The following is a 26479-nucleotide window of genomic DNA, read 5'->3' on the forward strand; positions in this document are numbered from 1 at the left end:
ATAAGGAGGGTGTGCTGCTAGTGGACTACCTTCAAAATGGTTCCACCATCAATGCAAGGTATTACATTGAACTTTTGGACCAATTGAAGGCAGCTCTGAAGGACAAAAGGCGCGGCAAGCTGTCCAAAGGAATCTTGTTCTTGCAAGACAATGCCTCCGCTCACACTGCGCAAGCGACCACGGCAAGACTGGTGGAGCTAGGCTTCCAGCTGGTTGACCACCCACCTTATTCAACAAATCTAGCTTCCTCAGACTATCATCTGTTTTCAAACCTGAAGAAACACCTCAAGGGCACCCACCAAATGTCACACCATTTCTGATGCCATGGCTGCTATGGATGACTGATTTGAGGCACAACCAAAATCCTTCTTTTTGCAAGGTGTACAGAACTTGGAATACCAATGTAAGAAGTGTGTTGACATCAGTGGAGGGTATGTAGAATAAATGTAAAGTTTCATCTTATCTCGTTTCTTTCTGGGTGAAGCTAAAGACTTATCAGCAGCCGTTAGTACTGCGATGGCGAACCAATGACACGCGTGGCCATGCTCACTGACACGGGGCCGCATGCGGAGGACCGGGATGTTTCATCCTTGGCTCCTGCACAGCCAGGTGCAGTAGCCGAGGATAAAACATTGCGGTGGGTAGACACTTTGCGCCAGAGGTCTGTAGGCCAAAACCACAGACCTCCGGCACAGAGCGTCTAGTAGTGCCAGGAATTCCGGTTAGGTTGCTGACCTCACTTCCGGCCGGCGGACCTTCTAGCAGCAGAATGCGCAGGGGAAGGCATCTCTGGTAGCCATCTTATCAGCAGGCACCAGCAACCAGCAGCATCCACCGTGACCAGCATCACCCTGCCAGATAAGTGAGGGGAGGGCCTGTGCGGCAGCCATTTTAAATAGCGGCAAGCACCATTACTAGCAGGCACCAGCATCACCCTGCCAGATAAGTGAGGGGAGGGCCTGTTCAGCAGCCAGTTTAAATAGCGGCAAGCACCAGCACCATTACCAGCAGACACCAGCAACCACCAGCATCACCCTGCCAGATTAGTGAGGGGAGGACCTGTGCGGCAGCCATTTTAAATAGCAGCAAACACCATTACCAGCGCCATTACCAGCAGGCACCAACAACCATGCAGCGCCCTATTACTGAGATAAGTGAGGGGAGGGCCTGTGCGGCAGCCATTTTAAATAGCGGCAAACACCAGCACCATTACTAGTGCCATTACAAGCAGGCACCAGCAACCACCCAGCACACCATTACTGAGATAAGTCAGGTGAGGGCCTGTGCGGCAGCCATTTTAAATAGCAGCAAGCACCAGCACCATTACCAGCGCCATTACCAGCAGTATAATTCTATCTATCTTCTGTCGTTCTATCTATCTTCTGTCATTGCGGCCCTGATGGAGAACCCAAAAAATAAAAAAACAACGTTAAGTAAAGGGAGTGATAGTAGTAGCAGTAGCCAACCCTTTCAAGAGATGTGGACCGAGATGTATGGCATTATAGAAAAATATGGCAGATCATTTTGCGTTCTATGTACTGAAACGGGAGTAAGGAGAACATGGAATATAAATAGACATTTTGAAACTAATCATTCCCAGCTCTTGAAAAAAAGTGAGGATGAAAGGAAGGAATACATTTCCAGGTGACTACACCTTTATAAGAGCCAATCTACTTTCATCCTTAAATTTGTAACAGGCTCTACAAACTTAACGTCTGCAAGTTTGAGCATTGCTCACTCCATAGCTCAGCATGGAAAAGCACTCAGTGAGGGAGAATTTATTAAAGACACTCTCCTACGATGCGCACCAGTTCTATTTCACGATATGCAGAATAAAGATGCAATTATTAAGAGGATATCTGAGTTACCACTCAGTAGAAATATCATAAAAGACCGAATAATGAGACAACACAAACGTACAAAATCAATTAAAGAGAGACATAAGTAATTGTAAACATTTTTCGATCTCCCTTGATGAAACTACTGATGTCACATCACATGCTCAGTTGGCCATTATTGGTCGATATTCTGATGGTCTCACAATGAGAGTTGATAAAGTTAGTATCAGTGCCAACAAGTACATCAGGAAGTGAAATATGTAAGGTTGTTCTACAAACATTCTGTGACCTAAGCATTGATATATCTAAAGTTGTGTCAGTGACGTCAGATGGGGCCCCTCTGCACTATTTGCAATGAAAGGAGGCGGGATAGGCGGGGCTAAGTTCCGAGAATTAGCCATGCCCCCGTCCCGCCTCTCCCCATTGCAAATAGTGCAGAGGAGGATGGAGAGGAGGCAGAGAGGGGGCAGGAGCTTAGTTCCTGCTCCTGGCTCTTCCATCCTCCCCCCCCTGCAGATGAGGACGACGTACATCGGCTCGGCGTGAAAACCGAGCCGATATACGTTCGTGTGAATGCAGCCTTACAGATCTCTCTGTTCATATTAATGAACTGAACTTAAAGTTACAAGGTTTTGGTAAAAGTATTGACATTATGTTTGGATACATAAAACCTTTTTAAAAGTAAACTTAAAATTTTCAAGCGAGATGTAGAAACTAAAACTTATAAGTATTTTCCTCGAGTAACCAAGTATTTTGAGAAGGCCAGTGCAGCTGTACCAAATGAAATGAAACCCTTGCATACAAAGTACCAGCATGTTTTAGGCTTGTTACTTGACCAGTTCAGTGATAGATTTAATCAATTTAGAAGCCCAGAACAGACCATGAAAATAATTAAGCATCCTGATGTAGTCATCTTCAGTAGTTTGGCATTAAATGGTTTCCAATGGATGCAAATTGATGATTTGGAGATGCAACTTACAGAATTTCAAGACAGTATCTGGGCTCAGGTGTTTGTCGACTTGAGGTCAAAGCTTGAGAATCTGGAAAGGTGCCGCTTGGAGAAGTTTTTGGTTTATTCAATACAGTTATATGTTACAAGTATACATTTTTGCTATTTAAACTATAAATATCACAAATTTGGTTTTTTTTTCTCGAAGTGACACACCACTGGAGTTATTCTCAGTTTTTTGGCAAATTTTGACACACCAAGCCAAAAAGGTTGCCCATCACTGCCCTAGTATATAAAGGTGAAAGCCCTCACTGATTGACTGTCTAGCCACTAATTCTCTAACATCCCAGTGTCGTACAAACATCAAACTTGGGACAAGCATTTTTTAGGTCCTAAATAGAAAGAGTAAAGGGGTCACAACTAGATTATTCAATGTGCATTGCAAAAGTATTACATAGGGGTGCCTATGTAAGGTATGTAATCTAATTCTCTAACTTCCTGGTTTCGTGCAAACATGACATTTCAAAGAAGCATTTTCGATTGTTTAATGCTAAGTGTAAAAGTAAAAGTAAGTGCACCCCTATGTTATGCAACTTCCTGATGTCGTAAAAGCATGAAATTTGGCACAGGCATTCTTTAGGTCTTACGAAAAGTAAAGTTGTTGCAACCTAATTATTCAATTTTAAGTGCAAAAGTAAGTGACACCCTATGTAATGTAACTAATAACACACATCTGAACTAGAGATGAGTGAGCACACTCGTCCGAGCTTGATGCTCGTTCGAGCATTAGGGTACTCGAGATGCTCGTTACTCGAGACGAGCACCATGCGGTACTCGAGTCAATTCCATTTCCTTCCCTGCATGTTTAGCGCCATTTTCTAGCCAATAGACATACAGGGAAGGCATTACCACTTCCTCCTGTGATGTGCCAGCCCTATCCCACCACCCTGCATCTGAGTGGCTGGGGAGATCAAGTGACCGCCGAGTATTTAAAGTGGGGCCGCCCGCGGCTCGCCTCAGACACACACTGGGAGAGTGTAGGGAAAGTGCTGCTGAGATAGGGAAAGTGGTAGTGTAGGATTCCTGTCTACAAGAACCCCAACGGTCCTTCTTAGGGCTACTTCTGACCGTGTGCATTTTACTGGGTGGCTGCTGGGAGTTGTAGTGCTCCACTATTAAGCAGCTAGGCCTGTTTGCAGCCTTCCGTATAATTTTTTTCTGGCTGCAGTTTGCGTTACAATACTGCTGTCAGCGTGAAAGTGTACGCAAATAATTCCATAATTATTTACACCGGTCTGTGTCTGCAGTGAATTATACGCACAGCCTAGGGCCAACACAGCCACTTTTAGAGGGAAAGTGATACAGACAGTATGCAGCCTGTACTCTTTTTCCCCAAAAAAAACCAAACCTTCGCTGGGCTGCATCTCACCGTCTGCATTTTACTGGGTGCCTGCTGGGAGTTGTACTGCTTCAGTATTTCACAGCTAGGCCTGTTTGCAGCCTTCCGTATAATTTTTTTTCTGTCTGGAGTTTGCGTTACAATACTGCTGTCAGTGTGAAAGTGTATGCAAATAATTCCATATTACACCGGTCTGTCTGCAGTGAATTATATGCACAGCCTAGGGCCAACACAGCCACTTTTAGAGGGAAAGTGATAGACAGTACACAGCCTGTATTCTTTTTCACAAAAAAAAAAAAAGCTCCTTCGTTGGGCTGCATCTCACCGTCTGCTTTTTACTGGGTGGCTGCTGGGAGTTGTGCTGCTTCAGTATTTCGCAGCTAGGCCTGTTTGCAGCCTTCTGTATAATTTTTTTCTGGCTGGAGTTTGCGTTACAATACCGCTGTCAGCGTGAAAGTATACGCAAATAATTCCATAATTATTTATAGAGTTCTCTGTCTGCAGTGAATGAGACCACGGTCTCACCGCTAAACAGTACTGTAATATTACCGGGGCCACTGCTAAGTATTTCAGCTCAGCCGCTGTGCAGAGCGTCCCACAATACCATTTCCGTTGGTGGGGTTGAAATCGCTGCAGTTACCAGCACTATCCACTAGTTTTACAGTCTTCTCCCACTCCACACAGCCTCTATAATCTACAAGTCTCTGCGAGCAGTAAATTACCCAAAGGTATCAGCGCGAGACAGCGGGTTACTTTTTCCTAGTCACAGCATGGAACCTCGGCTATCTACAAGTCTCTGTGTGCGGTGAATTAAAGCCCAGTTGTCACTGCTGTACAGTGGGGTAATTTATTTGGCCCCTGCTCTATTCCTAATCTGCCATGATGAGGGGTAGGGGTTGAGGACGTGGACACGGACGAGGACGCGGAGGTCCAAGTGAGGGTGTGGGCACAGGCCGAGTTCCTGGTCCAGGTGAATCACAGCCGGCTGCAGCGGGATTAGGAGAGAGGCAAGATTCTGGGGTCCCCAGCTTCATTTCACAATTTATGCGTCCACGTGGTAGACCTTTATTACAAACAGAGCAGTGCGAGCAGGTCCTGTTGTGGATGGCAGAAAATGCATCCAGCAATGTATTGGCCACCCAGTCTTCTACGCAGTCCACTGCTGCAACTCTGAGTCCTCTGGCTGCTGCTCCTCCTTCCTCCCAGCCTCCTCACTCCATGAAAATTACACATTCTGATGAGCAGGCAGACTCCCAGGAACTGTTCTCGGGTCCCTGCCTTGAGTAGGAAAAAATGGTTCCTCTTTCACCTGAGGAGTTTTTCGTGACCGATGCCCAACCTTTGGAAATTTCCCGAGGTCTGGGTGATGAGGCTGGGGACTTCTGGCAACTGTCTCAAGAGCTTACAGTGGGTGAGGAGGATGATGATGATGATACACAGTTGTCTATCAGTGAGGTAGTAGTAAGGGCAGTAAGTCTGAGGGAGGAGCGCACAGAGGATTCGGAGGAACAGCAGCTGGACGATGAGGTGACTGACCCCACCTGGTTTGCTAAGCCTACTCAGGACAGGTCTTCACAAGGGGAGGCAAGTGCAGCAGCAGGACAGGTTGAAAGAGCCAGTGGGGTGGCCAGGGGTAGAGGCAGGGCCAGAGCGAAGAATTCCCCAACTCTTTCCCAAAGCACACCCTCGCGCCAAGCCTCCGTGCAGAGGGCTAGGTGCTCAAAGGTGTGGATGTTTCTCAGTGAGAGCGCGGAGGACTGACGAACAGTGGTGTGCAACCTGTGTTGCACCAAGATCAGCTGGGGAGCCACCAGTACCAGCCTCACCACCACCAGCATGTGCAGGCATATGATGGCCAAGCACCCCACAAGGTGGGACGAAGGCCGTTCACCGCCTCCGGGTCACACCACTGCCTCTTCCCCTATGCCCCAACCTGCCACACAGATCCAATCCCCCTCTCAGGACACAGGCACGAGTGCCTCCCGGCCTGCACCCACACCCTCACCTCCACTGTCCTCGACCCCATCCAGCAATGTCTCTCAGCGCAGCGTTCAGCTGTCGTTAGTGCAAGCGTTGGAGCGAAAGCGCAAATACCCCGCCACCCACCCGCATGCACAAGCTTTAAACGTGCACAGTGCCAAATTAATCAGCCTGGAGATGCTGCCGTACAAGCTTGTGGAAACGGAGGCTTTCAAAAACATGATGGCGGTGGCGGTCCCGCGCTACTTGGTCCCCAGTCGCCACTATTTTTCCAGGTGTGCCGTCCCAGCCCTACACCAGCACGTCTCCCACAACATAAATCATACCCTCACCAACGCGGTTACTGGGAAGGTCCACTTAACCACGAACATATGGACAAGTACTGGTGGGCAGGGCCACTGTATCTCCCTGATGGCACATTGGGTGAATTTGGTGGAGGCTAGGACCGAGTCAGAGCCTGGGACCACTCATGTCCTACCCACACCCAGAATAGCAGGTCCTACCTTGGTGCTAGTATCTGCGGCGGTCTATACCACCTCCTCTAAACTCTCCCCCTCCTCCTCCTACGCAACGTCTACCTCTTAATTAAGAAGTGTGAGCAGCACGTCGCCAGCAGTCGGTGTGGCACGGCAGCACAGCGGTGGGCAAGCGTCAGCAGGCTGTGCTGAAACTACTCAGCTTAGGTGACAAGAGACACACGGCCCCCGAACTGTTGCAGGGTCTTGACAACCTCTGGCTTTTGCCGCTGAGCCTCCAACTGGGTATGGTCAGGTGTGTCAACGACCGTAACCTGGTGGCGGTTCTGCAACTCAGCAGCCTCACACACGTGCCATGCCTGGCCCACGTCTTCAATCTGGTGGTTCAGCGGTTTCTGAAAAACTACCCACACTTGTCTGACCTGCTCTGCAAGTTGCGCCGCGTCTGCGCACATTTCCGCAAGTCCACCACGGACGCTGCCACCCTGAGGACCCTGCAACATCAGTTTAATCTGCCAGAGCACCGACTGCTGTGCGACGTGCCCACACGGTGGAATTCTACGCTGCACATGTTGGCCAGGCTCTATGAGCAGCGTAGAGCAATAGTGGAATACCAGCTCCAACATGGCGGTGTAGTGGTAGTCAGCCTTCCCAATTCTTTACCGAGGAGTGGGCCTGGATGGCAGACATCTGCCATGTCCTCGGAAACTTTGAGGAGTCTACCCAGATGGTGAGCGGCGATGCTGCAATCATTAGCGTTACCATTCCACTGCTATGCCTGCCGAGAAGTTCGCTGCAAGGCATAAATGCCGACGCTTTGCAGTTGGAACAGGAAACAGGGGATGACAGTATGTCGCTTGATAGCCAGACCACCCTCATGTCTATATCTCAGTGCTTTTTGGAGGAGGAGGCGGAGCAGGAAGAGGGGGAAGAGACAGCTAGACAGCTGGGCACACTGTAGAGGGTACCCATGCTGCTTGCCTCTCATCTGTTCAGCGTGTATGGGCTGTGGAGGAGCAGGATCCTGAAATTCATCTTCCTAGCGAGGACAGCCTTTGCCAGCTTTATGGCTCACCAGCAAGACTTTGTCACCACTCCCCAGTCAAGGTTGAGTCAGAGGGAGCACTGTAAAAAGATGGTGAGGGAGTACGTAACCGATCGTACCACCATTCTCCGTGATGCCTCTGCTCCATACAACTATTGGGTGTCAAAGCTGGACACGTGGCATGAACTTGAGCTGTATGCCCTGGAGGTGCTGGCTTGCCGTGCCGCTAGCGTCTTGTCAGAGAGGGTGTTTAGTGCAGCTGGGGGAATCATCACTGATAAGTGTACCCACCTGTCAACTGCCAGTGCCGACATGCTTACACTCATAAAGATGAACAAAGCTTGGATTTCCCCAGACTTCTCTTCTCCACCAGCGGAGAGCAGCGGAACCTAAAGATTCTTTTCGCTGCAACAGCAGATAAAAGCATTCTTCTCTATCACTGGAAAAATGGGACATTTAGCTTTGTCAATCTGTCTCTGATATTAGTTCTCCTCCTCCTCCTGAAACAACATGTCATCACCCTGAACTGCCAATTTTTCTGCGGCCCAAAAGGCTCATCTAACAATTTTTACAATTTTTCAAAGTTTCAAAAGTATTGAACCAATTTTTTTAACAGGGCTGCCTCCAGCCTCTGCTACAAATTTAGCAACAGCGATGTTACCATACAGTGCGGCATGGGGTCCCGCGGTCGGCGCGCGTCGCTCCGGCGTCGGCCCCAGCAGCCTGGAGCCCTGTGTCGAGGTCATCCCAGCAGCTTGGGTTGGCCAGTGGGCGGCGGCGTGGGCGTGCCCGCCCGTAGGGGGCCGCCCGCACTCCTCTGTGCTTCTTATACAGCAGTGGGTGGAGTTGCCTCCTCCCACTCTCCGCCCCTGGGCGGAACCTTGTGGTTAAAAGACTGGCAGTGAACTGAGCTCATGGCCAGTTATTGGTTCTGCATGCACCTAGCCAGTCTGTCTGTGGGTCCCCTCAGTCAGTCCCTAGTTGTCGGTCAGCTCCCTCTGGTCCCCTATTACTCTGTCTGTTGGTTCTGTTGGCCTCTAATCTAGTCTGGCCCAGTCAGCACTAGTTGCTATCCAGCACCCTGCCAGTTTGCCTGTGAGTTCCACCTCCAGCCTTGTCAGTTTTGTTGGTCTGATTCATCTGCCTCCTCTGTCGGCACTCTGTTCCCCCCATTAGGTAGTTTCCTGCTTGTCAGCCGCCAGGTCCCTAGCCAGGGCAGGGACCGCCGTCCAGTTGTCCGCCTGGGGTTAGCCAGGGCCGAGGCAAGTAGGCAGGGACAGTGGGGTGCGGGAAGGTCAGGGCATCCCACTTGGCGCTCGGGGGGCAGAGTGCCGTAACTAATAACTGGCCATTAAAATATTGTTTTTCTTTTCATGGCGGCGATCAGCGCCCTTGCAAACCAGCTGCAAGACCTGGTGCCGGTGATCCGGGATTTGTCAGCTCGCATGGTGGCCCAGGAGCAGTGGGCGTTGTCGCAGGAGCAGAACGCCTCTACCTGTCCCGAACCCAAGTGCCCTCTTCCCGAGGTGTTCTCTGGGGAGAGGAACAAGTTTTTCGTTTTCCAACAGGCGTGTCGCCTGTTTTTTCGGATGCGTCCCCGTTCTTCCGGCTCGGAGGTCCAGAGGGTCGGGCTTATAATGCCCCTGCTGCGGGGCTCTGCCCAGACTTGGGCCTTTTCCATTCCCGAGGGTTCCCCCTCCCTGCAGTCGGTGGATTCCTTTTTTCAGGAACTCGGGGGTATCTTCGATGAACCGGACCGAGTGGGGTTGGCGGTTGCGCGGTTGCTGGCGCTGCATCAGGGGTCGCTTTGTGTGGAGGATTATTGCTCCAAATTCAGACGCTATGCGGGTGATACTGCATGGAACGATAGTGCCCTGAAAGACGTTTTTATGCAAGGTCTCTCAGACGCGGTCAAAGAACTGTTGATCTCCCATCCCGTTCCCGGGTCCTTAAAGGAGGCTATGGAGTTAGCAGTGAAGGCAGATAGGAGGCTCAGGGCTGGGAAGCAAGATAGACCGACCCATAGAGTCAGGGAGGTCATTTGTCCCGTTCCCTCCCCGTCCGTACCAGTCTCTGTTCCCGAACCTATAGAACTGGACCCGCTGGACCCCAAGGAGCGACGCCGGATTCGGTTATTACATAATCTCTGTCTCTACTGCGGGAAAGCTGGACATCGGGTGATAACTTGCCCCTGGAGGCCTCAGCGTCCACAGTCTGAATCGGCAGAAAGACTTCCAGTCCTAGGCGACTGCAGGGAGGGTCGCCTAGGACCTCAGGTACGTCCTAGACTTCTGATACCCTGCCAGGTTAGATTCCGGAACTTCTCCCGCCTAGGGCAGGCGTTTATTGATTCCGGAGCAGCTGCTAACCTGATAAGCATGCGTCTCGTTGAGCCCCTGAGGGCTGAATTTGTGGCGCTGAAGACGCCAATTCGTTTTGCTAGCATTGATGCTACTCCTCTTGCTTCGGGCTTGGTACGATGGAGGACCCCAGTGTTACAACTCATGGTGGGGGGTCGCCATTCGGAAGGTCTATCTTTCCTGGTGATGGAGAAAATGTCGGTAGACATGGTACTAGGGATGCCGTGGCTGGCGTTGCACAACCCCCAATTCGATTGGGCCACTGGGGAGCTAACCCAGTGGGGGCCGTCCTGCCATAGCCATCGTGCTCCCCCTCCCCCCTGCTCAGTCGAACAGAAGGGGTACCGGTCCTCTGGAAATCGCAAAAGGAGGGGTCGCACGGGGTGCCATAAGTCTTTGTCGAAACCTGTTGTCTCTTCGGTGATGCCCACCTCCGGTCCCCCGCCGCCCACCCTGGTCTGTGATGAAGTGGAACACAAGGCCCAGGAGGTCCTGGATTCTTGCCGGGGTCCAGGAACCGTACAATATTTGGGGGCCCGGAAGAGTTTTTTGGAGTATGATAGCTCAGAGGACAGTGATTTTAAAGTTAGAGATGCCTCAGATTTTGAAGGCAGCGTCAGTGGTAGCGAGGATGGGTCAAAAGACAGTGGCGAATGGTTGGACATTGACTCGGAAGACGACCTGAAACATGACGATATGTCAACGGTTGGCCCTGAAGGAAATGGGGCAGCCACAGACTACCGAAGTCATGGACCTGAGGATCAGTCCATGGTGTCCGCGCAGGAGGGTCACATTCTCGGGTTGGTACAGCGTTTTCACAGCCTTTGCCTGGATAAGCCTGGTCGAGTTTCCGGGGGCCCGGAGGTCCCCCGTCAGAGGGGGGGGTAATGTTACCATACAGTGCGGCATGGGGTCCCGCGGTCGGCGCGCGTCGCTCCGGCGTCGGCCCCAGCAGCCTGGAGCCCTGTGTCGAGGTCATCCCAGCAGCTTGGGTTGGCCAGTGGGCGGCGGCGTGGGCGTGCCCGCCCGTAGGGGGCCGCCCGCACTCCTCTGTGCTTCTTATACAGCAGTGGGTGGAGTTGCCTCCTCCCACTCTCCGCCCCTGGGCGGAACCTTGTGGTTAAAAGACTGGCAGTGAACTGAGGTCATGGCCAGTTATTGGTTCTGCATGCACCTAGCCAGTCTGTCTGTGGGTCCCCTCAGTCAGTCCCTAGTTGTCGGTCAGCTCCCTCTGGTCCCCTATTACTCTGTCTGTTGGTTCTGTTGGCCTCTAATCTAGTCTGGCCCAGTCAGCACTAGTTACTATCCAGCACCCTGCCAGTTTGCCTGTGAGTTCCACCTCCAGCCTTGTCAGTTTTGTTGGTCTGATTCATCTGCCTCCTCTGTCGGCACTCTGTTCCCCCCATTAGGTAGTTTCCTGCTTGTCAGCCGCCAGGTCCCTAGCCAGGGCAGGGACCGCCGTCCAGTTGTCCGCCTGGGGTTAGCCAGGGCCGAGGCAAGTAGGCAGGGACAGTGGGGTGCGGGAAGGTCAGGGCATCCCACTTGGCGCTCGGGGGGCAGAGTGCCGTAACTAATAACTGGCCATTAAAATATTGTTTTTCTTTTCATGGCGGCGATCAGCGCCCTTGCAAACCAGCTGCAAGACCTGGTGCCGGTGATCCGGGATTTGTCAGCTCGCATGGTGGTCCAGGAGCAGTGGGCGTTGGCCCTTGCCTATACTCTTATCCAACTAATTTTTCCGGCCTTCGCCTGCACTCATGGTACCCCAATGTTTCAGGGGTTGGCCTATACTATTACTACAGAAATGTTACTGGGCTCTGCCTATATTTTGCTACATAAATGTTACTGGGGTCTGCCTATATTTCTGCTACATAAATGTTACTGGGGCCTGCCTATACTTCTGCCACATAAATGTTACAGGGGCCTGCCTATATTTCTGCCACATAAATGTTACAGGGGTCTGGCTATACTTCTACTACAAAAATGTTACAGGGGTCTGCCTATACTTCTACTACAGAAATGTTACTGGGGTCTGCTTATACTTCTACTACAGAAATGTTACTGGGGTCTGCCTATACTTCTACTACAGAAATGGTGCTGGGTTCTGCCTATACTGCTGCTACAGAAATGGTACTGGGGTCTGCCTATACTGCTGCTACAAAAATGTTACAGGGGTCTGCCTATACTGCTGCTACAGAAATGTTACTGGGGCTGCTTATACCTTTGCTACCGGAATAGGGGTCTGTGTATACTATGGGTGCACTAAGTCTTCCCATCGCGGTGTTCTACCTATCTGGCCCCAAAACACTGGCTGACTAGGGCATGGATTGTGGGCCAAGGCCAATATGTATTTTCTCTCGTGTTACCACAGTTATCCGGGGCACTGGTTTGGGCCAAACAAAAGGAGCGATACTGCACAAATGAGACGTTCACAGCTATGCTAGCATCGGAGTCCGCTCTATGCCCGCGATTGCTGAGGGTTTGTGCAGAGGCCTATGTCCTCAGCGCAGTAAAAGTCTGGCATCTTTGGGCACTCTGATTTCTTTATGTGCACTGTCTTCAAATTACTTGGACCCACCCACGCTGTGAGTGCAACCAGACTTCCCATAGCGGTGTTTGACCTGTCTGGCACAAAGACACTGACTGACTTGGGTAGGGTGTAAAGTGCAATTGGCTTTCCCCTTGCGTTGTCGATGAGGTATCCTACATCCAAACAGAATGAGTAGTGTGTGGACACATGGATTCCCCATTGCTATGTCACTCGCAGCACATTGGGCCACACTAGGTGTTCAAGGTGTTTGCTGGGACCGAGCCTGACCAAGGGCCCGCTCACATACTTCCCACACAGGCTACTGCAGGTCCTGGTCAGTTTTCCTCGGCATTCTAAGGACACCTCCTCCTCCTGCTTGGGGTCAGGGGATCAGCACTGGGCATCATGTATTTTCTCTCGTGTTACCACAGTTATCAGAGAAACTCATTTGGGATAAACAAGAGGAGCGATACAGCACTAATGAGACGTTCACAGCTGTGCTAGCATCGAAGTCCGCTCTATGCCCGCGATTGCTGAGGATTTGTGCAGAGGCCTATGTCCTCGGCACAGTGAAAGTCTGCCATGTTGGGGCACTCTGATTTCTTTGTGTCCTGTCTTTGGGTTCCTTGGACCCACCCATGCTGTTGGTGCACACAGACGTCCCATTGCGGTGTTTTACCTGCCTGGCACTAAAAAAAAGACTGACTGACTGACTAGGGCATGGATTGTGGGCTGAGGCCAACATGTATTTTCTCTCGCGTTACCACAGCTATCTGGGGCACTGCTTTGGGACAAACAAGAGGAGCGATACAGCGCTAATGAGACGTTCACAGCTGCGCTAGCATCGGAGTCCGCTCTATGCCCACGATTGCTGAGGGTTTGTGCACAGGCCTATATCCTCGGCGCAGTGAAAGTCTGGCATCTTTGGGCACTCTGATTTCTTTATGTGTACTGTCTTTAAATTCCTTGGACCCACCCATGCTGTGGGTGCACACAGATTTCCCATAGCGGTGTTTGACCTGTCTGGCACAAAGACACTGACTGACTTGGGTAGGGTGCAGAGTGCAGATGGCTTTCCCTTGCGTTGTCGATGAAGTATCTGACACCCAAACACAATGAGTAGTGTGTGGACACATGGATTCCCCATTGCTATGTCACTCGCAGCACCTTGGGCCACACTAGGTGTTTGCTGGGACCGAGCCTGACCCAGGGCCCGCTCACATACTTCCCACACAGAGTATTGCTGCATTGTGGAGATGTGTAGAAGTGCTGGGCTGGCGCCTGAGTCCCCTTTATGCCCACGTTTGCGGCTTGCGACATTTTTGCGACGGAGGTGGCACGGGATTGGAATGATGATCGTACATCAATTTATCATTGATTCTCAACAGCATTGTGGGCTGTCGCCCACCCCTTTCGAAGAGGGTCGCTGCCTGGCTCTGCCATTCCTCTGCAGTGTGTGCCTCCGGTTCCTCCTCATCGCAGACGCACTGAGAAATAGACATGAGGGTGGTGTGGCTATGAAGCGAGCGTGTGGCACGAGGGCAGCTGAAGGCTGCGCAGGGACGCTTTCGTATGCACTGTGGACGCAAGGTGGTGCGGGGGGTTGGACAGCATGTAACCCAGGAGAAGAGGCAGTGGTGTGACCCGCAGGCAGTGATTGTGCTTGGTTGCAGGTAGTGTGGTGCTTAGCTAAGGTGTGCCTTGCTAATGAGGGTTTATCTGAAGTAAAAATTGTTAGGGGGGGGCAGACTCTAGCTCCTATTGTGGCTTAATAGTGAGACTTGGGAGCCTGAGATGCAGCCTTGCATGATGCCCCTGCCCTTCCCTATCTGTTTCTGTGGTGTTTCCATGACTTTCGGATGTTTTCTGATTTTTCACAAGTGAAGACCTATGCGGAGTATCGGTCATATACAAAAATGCTCGAGTCGCCCATGGACTTCAATGGAGTTCGTTACTTGAAACGAGCTCTGTAGCATCGCGAAAAGTTCGACTCGAGCAACGAGCACCCGAGCATTTTGGTGCTCGCTCATCTCTAATCTGAACCTCACAAAAAGGAAATTTGCCACATCCATTCTTTACATCCTAAATAAGAAAAGTAAAGGGGTCGCAACTTCAAAAATAATCAGTTCTAAGCATGAAAAAATTCTTAATACATGTGAGAGTTCTTTTCTCTGAAACCTTAAAGCCTAAGGAAATGATTAGAATACTGAGAAGCATCTACCTCACCTCTAAGTGTATATACTGAGGACAATCCAATTCTCATCTATGTGTATATACTAAAAAGAATCTGTCACCTCTGTGTGCATTTACTGAGCAGAAAAAAACAGCCATGGACTGCAGGGATGGATCATGCCTTTAAAGCTAAGAAGACTGGGGGCATACTAATCCTAAGCATACGCTCACTTACCATATAATAAAACATATCTTATAATAACCAATACTTACAACTTCTTGCTGAAAACGTGGGTTGGCCACAGCTTTATTAACATTTTTCAAACATATATTATAACCTTTACTTTTAACCTAACTACCTAAGTCTAAATTCCTCACGCTTTCCCATGCCTAAACTGTTGAACTTTTATTACCGTAACGGCCACAGGACGTTCGTAAGCCCCTTGTTACCTCGGGCTTGCAAACCCTCCTCTAAGCCGTAGCCCGCATGGGAAGCTCCCGGCACGCGGTATGCGCCGTATTCCTATGGCGCATCCCGCCCCACCACGCCAACCCTAGCCAACGCCATTTCCACACCGTCCTGGAGTCCTGACAAAAACGTGTCCAAACCAACATCGTTAAGGTGCACTCCATCATCCCTAAGTGCTCCTCTTTCCTTGTCCTCGAGTTCCCAATGGCGAACTGCCACTCCGCCCAATGATTTAACGAATCTGGACATCCTAAGGTTGATCAATCTTCTTACTCTCTCAATCGCGTCACCGTCTCTGGCACCCCTCCAGCATCTCCTGGCCACGATGTCCGACCATACGAGCACACAATCCTGGAAACAGTCTCGAAAACGCATCATGTCCTGTTTCATGAGTACTAGCAATTCGTTCATTTTTGTTTTTCCTAAGTCGTTCCCCCCGGCGTGAACGACCAGTATAACTCTCCGGGGGGTCCACCTGCTGATTTTAAGCACGAATTGCAGAATCCTGGGCCATTGAAGCCCCTGCACACCCATCCAGTTTACCAGCGCGCCACTCAGACCCAGATTCCGTCCCATAGGTCGAGTGGCCGCTCTTCTCTCCGCCCAATAGATAAATGAATGGCCGATGATCCAAACATGCCATGGGTCAGACGCTGAAACAAGAGAAACATAGCAAATACCCGCAAATTGCAAGAAAAACGCCTACATAACGCTAAGTCTTTCGTACACATCAATCCTATTCCAAAACCACGTCTACCGTACGATCCGGTCGTATGTACGACTTGTACGCTTGCGATTTCCATCGCCCCAATCATTTTAAACCGTCCTCCGACATACCATGGGCTTCCGCTGTCGTTGCGGCCCCAATCCTAAAAGAATGCGTCCCGAATTCCCCCGGCTCCAAACCGCACTTCTTTAACGCCGAACGTAAAACCGCCGAAAATTGGAAACGCGTGAGCGGGGAACCAGAGGAATGTACTAAAAACTGCCCGCTCTGTGGGTGCTTTTTTAAGAACTCACTGATGACCTGAACCGGGCACCATTGTGCCCCTAATTGGTTAATGGTGAGCCATTCACCTCTTCCGTATACATCCGTTTTCGACTTCCTTATACCTATCCGTATGGCTGATCCCGTAGCTATCACGTCGGCGGCCCGTAGGCCACCCAACTTGACTTTACTTGCCGGGACCATCTCCCCGATACGTAAGGCCGCGAAAAATGCTAATGAAAAAGCCGTTCTAAACAACAGTGTTTCGTATTCATCCGCACAGACCGACTCCAAAGCTGACAACAGGCTTGTCAATACTGGAAACGTGATTGGACGGCGCGTATCCGTCTGGACCTTTTCTTTTTTCCACCCGCGAATTATTTGTTGGAACACGAAATCCTTAGTCACATCTATCCTACCGTGTAATTTTAACAAAAACGCCACTCCCGCTAGATGCTTTTTGGCTGCTCCCACCGACAAACGCTTTTTACGCAACTCCGTCAGCATATCCAAGGTTGCTGACTTTGCCCTTTCCCCTCCTACCACTGTTCCACCTGCAAACTTCAACCATGATAACCAGACTGAATTGTAATTTTTCCACGTTGCAGCCGCCACCGATGACTCCACCAGCTTCAACAACTCTCCTCTGCCAGATTCCATAAGGAAGGCGGGCAGCGTACCCCTTCGGCATCCGCCTGGGGGTACCGTTCCCTGAACAGCTCCATCTGTGAACGAGAGAGTGCATCAGCTGCTCTGTTGTCACATCCCGGGACATGCTTCGCACGCAAATACATATTGCCCTGTAAGCATCTTAGCACCACGTGTCTCAACAAAGCCAAAACCGGCGGGGATGCCGACGATTGTTTGTTTATCGTCTGTACGACCGCCGCATTATCCGACCAAAAACACACTCTCCGATCTCGTAACTCTGCTCCCCATAACTCAAATGCTACCACCACCGGGAAAAATTCCAGCAGAGTTACGTTCTTCGTCCACCGTTTTTCTCTCCATGACCTTGGCCAGGACTCCCTGCACCAATGGCTGTTGAAGATCACGCCAAAACCGCCCGAACCCGCCGCATCGGCAAACAAACTGATTTCGGTTCCTTCCACATCTTCCCTAGGGCATACCACCTGCCCGTTGAAAGAATGCAGGAACACCGTCCATAAATGCAAGTCCGCCTTTATTCCTGCCGTCACACGTATAAAATGATGTGGTTCGCGGACCCCCACAGTTGCCAATGACAGTCTCCTGGCAAACGGCCGCCCCATGGGAATCACTTTGCAGGCGAAATTTAAAAGACCCAACAAAACTTGAACCTGCCGCAGCGTCACCTTTTTACACTTAGCCACTTCGCCCACTGTTTGCCGCAACCTGGCCACTTTATCCGCCGGCAACCTGAACACCATATCCACTGAATCAATTTCTATACCTAAAAACGTTAGGCATGTAACTGGGCCCATTGTCTTTTCCTCAGACAATGGGACCCCCGCTAACCGCATTAACCTCTTAAAATTTGTCATTAGGAAACCGCAATCACCCGATGTCTCTGAGCCGACGAACAAAAAATCGTCCAAATAATGGATCACCGATGTGATACCCGTCTCATACTTTAACATCCATTCAAGGAAGGAACTAAATAACTCAAAAAAATAGCATGAGATCGAGCATCCCATCGGTAAGCACATGTCGACGAAAAACTGGTCCTCGATTCTACAACCCAAAAGATGAAAGCACTCCGGGTGAACCGGAAGCAAACGGAACGCTGATTCAATATCAGCTTTAGCCAAATGCGCAAATCTACCCGCCGACCTTACTAACCGAACCGCACAATCGAATGACGTGTAGGCTACCGCTGCTTCTTCTTTTGAGATGCCATCATTGACCGATCCCCCTATTGGGAACGATAAATGATGTATCAGTCGGAACTTCCCGGTTTCCTTCTTAGGTACCAAACCCAAAGGAGACACTCGCAAGTTCTCGAAAGGAGGAATACTGAAAGGGCCGGCCATCCGGCCCAACTCCACTTCTTTTTGAACCTTCTCTTTTACCAATTCGATATCGTCCCTTGCCGATTTCAAATTGGGGCATAACATAGTGGCAGGCTGATGCGCGTACGGAATTCTGAAGCCTTCTCGAAATCCTAACCTAAGGATTTCTGCTTCCTGTTTCCTGTGGTACATGTTTAACCACGGATCCAGGTACTGGCTTCTCACCGGAGTTCGCATTTCCGCCGGTGCTACCCACCGCGGGTACCGACCTCTGTTTCTTGAAACAGCGGATCGCCGCATGCTGCCCCCCGCATACCGAGCACTCGTGCCGGAATTTGCAGGTTGCGTAAAATCGACAATGGCCCTCATTGTACAACCAACAGGAGCCATTCGGTCTAGGAGATGCCGCGGGTGGTTGAGATGCCCCCCCCCGCGGCTCCCCCGGGAAAGGAAGTCCTGGCTGGACGCTGCGCTAGGATCAGCTGAATCCATACGTCAGTGGCCTTAGAGGCCCAACTCGTATGCGTTCCCGACACGCGACGCCGAAAATCTTCGTCATAGCGCCACCATGCTGCACCTCCGTGCAACCGATACGCGCTATAAATGGTATTTAGATATACCATCATCTCCGTCGCTTTGCGCGGCTGAAACTGACACGTTACATGAACCAAAATCACAAAAGCCTGCAACCAATTACCAAAAGTTTTTGCAATCTTCGGTTTTTTGTCAGCACCTCGCTCTGCCGACCGCTCCTTGTCAACCATTACGTGGTCCGAAGAAAGCAAAGACCATATATCAATATACAAGCCATTTTTAATCTTTTCCACAACATCATCGGGCAGACCCACCCCTAAAGGGGCAACCCCACAAAACAACGAATCAGCATACTGTAAACTATCCGTTGGAACACTTTCTGTGCCCGCTGCTGAGCAAGCACCAATATTACCCGCAGGCGGGCCTGTGCCCCCTGGAGCCACACAGGACACTGAAAGCCCCTTTTCTGAATCAACCTTGCTCAACAGCGACCTCAGAACCGACACTAAATCATCTTTTTCCGCACCCGCTGCGGGATCCGACACACTTTTAAGAACATTGTATAGGGTAGACTCACCGACTGGACGGACCTCCGGCGTTGCCAAGGGTGATGCCCTCGCTGTACCGCTCCCTTGGTTCCGTCCTAATTCATACGCGGGCTGCCGACCAATCGATCGCCGAACCCTCCTCGTGTCATCCGACTGGGACGTGCCAGGCTGGTCCGGCCCTGACCGATCCTGCGCAAGCTCTTGCCACCTACGGCGTTCCCGGACCTTCCGATAAAGGGATGACTGCGGGTCCGCTCTCCGTGGCTGCTCCCTTCGCACGCAATACTCGTCCTGATCACTGCTAGGCACTTCGTCGCTTGACTCGCGCGGCCTGCTGCTGGCACTACGCCCTACGCTGGCCTTCTCTAGCTGCGCTTGGAACTCTCTATCCTGCCTCTCCTGTCTGGCTCGCTCTTTCTGCCTCTGCCTAGCGCCTTGGCCCTGCTTCTTAGAGCTCCGGCGTGGGACCTGGCTATGTGTGGGAAGGTAAACTGCGGGGTCTGCTGGAGGGGGAATGTAGTGGGGATTCACGTAGCATTGTCTGAATTCGTTGGTCTGGGCTGGTGGGCGCTGGTACAGGGTAAAGGAGGGTGGGAGTTGTTGTTGGTGGGGGTGGCAGGCCTGAAATGTGTCCATGTACCGGGGAGGGGGGGGGGGGGGGTTGGCTAGGCCATGTGTCTAAATGTACCCTCCCCGCTCCCCCCTGAGGGCTATGTGGGGTCCTAAATGGCCTGTTTCCTTCCATGTATCGTGCTGACCCTGCGCCCTGTGCTGGCACTGCAGGGTAGCGTGACCTGCCTCCCCCCTCCCTGCTGCTGCTGGACCCGCTGGTGCTACCCGGGCTGTGTGTCAGGGGGGGGTTGCGTGGGCCCCAGCTTTCCGTGCTCCCCCTCTCTCTCACTATCCCCCCACCCCCTCCCCCCCTGCCCACCGGGCTTCTTCTTTTTCGCGCCCTCGGCGCTGCCTGTGCCGCCACGTGCGCTGCGCCGCCATCTTGCGGGGACGTGCGGCCGGACCGCGCGCGCCCCTGCTCCTCTCCGCTGCTCGCACTCCGCTCACCTCGCACTAGTCCGGTCATCCTGCGCCCGGCTGCGCGATGTTGCCTCAGTTCGGCGCCCGCTGTCGCTCCCGAGCGCCGTCCTCCGAGCTCCGGACCCTCCGCTGGCACAGTCCTCTGAGCCTCCGATGCCGGTCCTCCCGCCGTACCTCTCAGTGCCGGCGCCGACTTCCGGTTAGCTCCTCCGTCCCTCCTGGTGCCTGCGCTGCCCTGGCTGGCTCTTCCTCCTCCCCTCTTCGGCGCGGGGCTCAGACTGAGCCTCGCCGGGGGCTGCTTTCGCCGGCGCGGTCTCCCTCGCGGTGCCTCTTGCGGGCTGACTGGCTCCTGTCCCGATCTCCGCTGCGGTCTCCCAGGCGGTGTATCTTGCGTGCTGGCTGGCTCCTTTCCAGGTCTCTGCTGCGGTCTTCCTCGTGGTGTATCTTGGGTGCTGGCTGGCTCTTTTCCAGGTCTCTGCTGCGGTCTTCCTTGCGGCGGTTCTTGCGTGCAGGCTGGCTCCTCTCCCGATCTCCGCTGCTGTCCTTCTTCCCCGGCTGGTTCTCTGGCTCCGGCGATCGTCCTGCAGCTTGCCAGCACCTCTTCAAGCCATCCGGTGCCGTCTTGCATCAATGCCTCCTGGATCATGGCACGTAAGTCGTCCATTTTTCTTTCTTCTTCCTCCGCTGCTACTGTCTTCCACCCGACTCTTCTAAGCTTGTCTGCTGATGGCTTCTCTCTTGCCCGACTCCTGTCTTCTGCGCTCCCCGACTTGCTTTTTGTTCTTTTGTCTTTTTCTGCTTCTATCTTTCTTCTGCTCGTCTGCTCTCCTCCTACGTCCTTCTTCTTCCACTCCTCGGTCGTTTGTGGCTTTTCCCGCTCTTCTCCTTACTACTTCCTGTTCTAACTCCTCCCTCCCCACTACCTTTGCTCGCTAATTGACTAAACCCCTCACCCCCCTGCCCCCAGTCCCACGCCGCCTCGTTAATCACTTTGCGGCTTGAAAGGGGCAGCAAAATCCAGTCTGTGGATAAATTTTTATAAAAAAGTGCATTATCTTTTAAGGGTAAAATGTGAAGAGAGTGAGAGAGGTGCTACATTCTGCAGAGGAACATCAGTACATGCAGTATGAGGAGAATCTAGTGCTCCTCTAAGTGTATACATATTTAATTCCCTGCATGTGGAAAATCGCAGCATGTCCTATTCTAATGTGGGCCTCACATGGACGGCTTCCATTGCAGTTAAAGGGGTTGTCCCGCGGCAGCAAGTGGGTCTATACACTTCTGTATGGCCATATTAATGCACTTTGTAATGTACATTGTGCATTAATTATGAGCCATACAGAAGTTAGAAGAAGTTTTTCACTTACCTGCTCCGTTGCTGGCGTCCTCGTTCCCTTGGAGCCGACTAATTTTCGGCGTCTAATGGCCAAATTAGCCGCGCTTGCGCAGTCCGGGTCTTCTTCTTTTATCAATGGAGCCTCTCGTGCAGGATGCTGGCTCCGTGTAGCTCCGCCCCGTCACGTGCCGATTCCAGCCAATCAGGAGGCTGGAATCGGCAATGGACCGCACAGAAGCCCTGCGGTCCACCGAGTGAGAAGATCCCCGCGGCCATCTTCATCAGGTAAGTAAGAAGTCACCGGAGCGCGGGGATTCAGGTAAGCGCTCTCCGGTGTTCTTTTTTAACCCCTGCATCGGGGTTGTCTCGCGCCGAACGGGGGGGGGGGGGGGGGTTGAAAAAAAAAAACCGTTTCGGCGCGGGACAACCCCTTTAATAGAAGATGTCTGTCCTGCGGCAATTTCCGAAATGCCAATTTTAAAATCAACACGGATTCATGTCATCGCTAGTGCGTCATTCTCTGATGTGAATGAAGGCTTTCATCCTAAAATAGATACTCCCGTTTCTTCCATGTTCAGAAACATACCCAATGTGGCCCTAATATTATGTCTGTATGCACAACAGTGCCCAAACCAAAAGGAGCATTGAACGTCAACTATTTCATGTAATCGCCATTATCCATTGGATAACGGAGATCACGTGACTGGGGACTGCTCACTGCGGCCCTTAGTCAGTGCTCCAGAGTCTCGGCTACCTTTATTAGCCAGGAGCAAGGAGACTTTAAATTTCACAAAACCTCCCCAGCTTCTGTGCTTGCGTCTGCCATTTTGATGATGGGCACATGTGCCGAAGTTGGGTAAAGGTCTGCGGATAAAGATCCCATCAGGGGAACATCGCCGGAGGCTTTAGGCAAGAGATCCGTGATGGGAAGTGAAATTCCAACTTTTTTTTAACTTTTACTATTGGAAAATGGCGATCACATGACTAGGAACCGCGTACCGCAGCCCCCCATGAAATCTCTAGGCTCTTGGTTACGTTTGGTAGCCAAGAGCAGGGAGATTTTAAATTACCCTCGAAATTTCCGGCTTTTGCACATGCAGCCGCCATTTTGGCGATGGGCATATGCACAAGCGCCGTGGTGAGGTCTGCGTATAAATCCAGGGGCCTTAGGCATGTCATTTCATGTCCCGTCACAGATGTAATCTGTGAGGGAGATGGAACCTAAACTTTTTTGTTTCTTTTTTTACTTTTACTTTACATGATTGCTGTTAACCATTGAAACTGCATACAATGGTCCTCGGTGATATCTTTCTGCTCTGGGCTACACATATTAGCCGGGAGCCAGAAAGATTTTACATTTCAAGGGCTCCCATAGAAATCAATGTCAGCGTCCATAGTCTGATCAGTAAGATTGCATTTTTATGCCGCAGGAATACGCCTGTGTGATTGATGAATATGAATCCAATGCATCAGATGGTAGCGTATATTGGCCAGTTGTAAAAACGCCGGCCGATACACGCTCATGTGAATAAGCCCTAAAGCAATCATTTTAGGACCTGGCAAAAAGACCTGTGATGTCATGACCGAGAAAAGGAAAGAAGCTCCCTGATTAGTCAGGGGGCGGAGCTAACTGGCTGAACTGATTCAAATTCACTGAAGGGAGGGGGGAGAGAGAGTGAAGTGAGGGGGGAGATTTCCTGTTTTTTGTGATCTGTGACATAGGAAAAAAATAGAAAAGTGTTGAGTCAGAGCAGTTCAGATAGAGTGGAGGGAGACAGAGATACTGGGGTGTATAATGGCTGCAGCCAATCTTCCCCTTCCCTGTACTTCAAACTAGACAGTTTACTTCCAACTGTCTAGCAATCCTGTGCACAGCTGCTAGTCAACCATCCAGGACACTGATAGAAAAGACCCAAACCCTTGCAAGCTGTGCCTTTCCGCCATGCTTGTAACGAACAGCCAGAGAAACCACTTACCTATACTCTGTAGACAGCAGAGAATCTCCATAAGACCCAATGAGTGAGAACTGGAGATTGTTACCTCATGTGTCAGGTAGGCAAATTACTGTTCATTGGATGATAGGGGATTTTGTTTTCAGCAATAATTAATTCTCTCTTTATAGCTCCCCCTTATCTCAGCCTTAGGGTGCGTTCACATGAGCGTAGGCGTATTTACGTTCGCATGAGCACAGCGTATAGTCGCCGGAAAGAACGTTTTTCGCCGATCACGACCAGAGCTAGAAAGCGTATTTTCGTTTGTTCCTACTTTGCAAACTATCTTTTCGGCGATCGAATATGCGTTGGCGCGTATTTCGGTCGCATATGTTCCGTTTTTTTTCGAGTTGCCGTTTTTACACGCCGTAAAATCGCCCGTGCGAACGAATACATTGGAAACCAATGCCTCAGATGGTCACGTTTATACGATTGGGCGCAAAAACGCACCGTTTATGCGCTCGTGTGAACGCACCCTTAGCTGGCTCACCAGGGCTTGCTAATCTGTGTATATGCAAGCTCTACTGGTTAATATAGAGCTGTGCAGGCATCTACCCGCTTGTCACACGTTGCACTTGTAGTTCTTCCAGGAGGAAAGGGGAGTTTAAATATTGTCTTTGTTCAGAGGACAGAGCTGGTAGGTGTATAGGAAGAGATTTGGGTTAAAGTTTTGGCCATCTTAGAAGAATACAGGTAGGTGTAAAAAGAGTGAAACATAGATCTCATCTCTGCTGATGTTGTAATTACTTTCCCCCAAATATTCTGCAGCCCCAATACATATAATATGGCAAGGGAAGTGAAAGGCCAGGTAAAAATATAGAGCTAATTAATACATTTGAGAACCTTGCTATTAGGAGTGGAAAGAGAGAACAAAAAGAGAAAAAAATTCTGAAGGAAAGTAGAGGAGCAAAAGATACCGATCACAAATTAAAATGTTTCTACACATATGCACAGACCATGGTAAACAAACAAGCAGAATTGGAGCTCCTAAAACAGGAAGAGAAATATGATGTCAAATGCATCACAGAAACTTAGTGGAATGATACACATGATTGGAATAGAAGGCGTGAAGGGTACAACTTATTTATAAGAAACAAACCTAATAAAAAGGGGAGGAGGTATTGCATTTTATGTTAGGAAAGCATTCATCTCCACAGACATTCTAGCTTCAGATCGTGGTAGTTCTGTTGAAACTGTTTGGGTAAGAATACAAGGAGAGAACAACAGAAAGGACACTGTTGCAGGCATTTACTATGGGCCACCTGGACAAGCAGAAGATATGGATGAACTCTTTCTAAACCAGATGGCCAAGCTCCAAAAAAAGCATGACATAGTGATCACGGGAGAACCAGACATTTGTTAGGAATCTTTCTTAAGTAAAAGTAATAAATCCAACAAATTCTTATCTGCTCTTGCTGACAACTTTATCTTCCAGAAGGAAGTAAGGGTGGCTGGGACCCTAGGAGGTAGTGATCATGCTGTCCTTGAATTTTGCATAAAAAGGGAGGAAGACCTGTTATATCATGCTCTGTCACGTGCTGTATGAGGGATTTTTCAAAAAGGAGCGCACCTGCATAATATGCCAACAATTGGAACATGCAACAATATTTCACAGAAGTTGGCAGAAGAAAAATGTTGTATGTCTGAATAAGATATCAGAGGTATATAGAGGTGCAGTAAGATCCCATGTCCTATTATGGCTCTGCAATACAGCCACATGCATGATGGTTTACTGTATATCTTTTATCCTCTTTTAAGCCTAAAATGTATTTCTATGGAGAACAGCATACATTGTATGTACCTTATGTCTTCAAATTATATCAAGAAAATAAACACAAAAAGTGTCCTTGTTTTAATGACCCCATCAGTATAACCTCACCATTTCTTTGCAAATAACATCCTTTCATGGAAACGGGTTATGCAACTTTAATTGCATACAGCCTGAAGCCATCAGTGATGGTCCTGCCAGCTCTACTAGAAAGACTGGAGAGACCACTGGTCACAAGTCAGCAGCCTAGACATGACTCTGCTCTTAACCCTTTCCAATCCACTGTCTGACCTCTAAAGACATTATAATTTAAAGCTGTACAGCCCGATGTTGGAAGACATCTGTCGGGTTCCCTTACTGTATATTGCCAGCCTCTCTGCTGTTGGAGCCTATACAACGTATCATCTCATGCAGTACTGGCTTTAGCCAGCATATAGCGCCTTTGTATAAGGGCAGAAAAAGAGTAAGCCCCCTAGGAAAACCAGGATACAAATTGGATTGCAAAGGGTTAATATTGTTTGCAACAAATCATTTTGATTAGAACAGTAAGTGTTTTTATCTCCAGTATATCCTTTCCTCCACCAAAGAAGACAGATAAAAGAGAAATACAAAAATAATATTTGTAGCAGTGATGATGATTGTCCTTAGCAAGTAACTGCCCGCTCGGAAGAAAAGATTCGGGTGCCGGCGGGGGGTGGGGAGCAGCGGGGGAGAGTGGGGGGGTGGGGAACGGAGGGGGAGATCTCTCTCTGCCCCCTGCTCCCACTGCTCACTCCCGCAACTCACCGCTAACCCCCGCCGGCACCCGAATCTTTTCTTCCGAGCAGGCAGGTACTCGCTAAGGACAATACTCGCTCGAGTAATTGCCCTTAGTGAGTACGCTTGCTCATCTCCATTACCAATGCAATATACCTGCTCTGAGAGTGAACAGAACTGTTCACTTGATTAGTGTTGGTCAGTCACAAAGCAGTGGATAGGTTAGTTAGAAAATGCCAGTAGCCGTCTTAGCCGTTTGAAAACAGGACCAATAGTCCATATAGTAAGAGGCAGCATCAACTGCAGATTTTTGCATA

Source organism: Eleutherodactylus coqui, chromosome 11 (genome assembly GCF_035609145.1).
Source record: "Eleutherodactylus coqui strain aEleCoq1 chromosome 11, aEleCoq1.hap1, whole genome shotgun sequence".
In the NCBI taxonomy this organism is placed as follows: domain Eukaryota; kingdom Metazoa; phylum Chordata; class Amphibia; order Anura; family Eleutherodactylidae; genus Eleutherodactylus; species Eleutherodactylus coqui.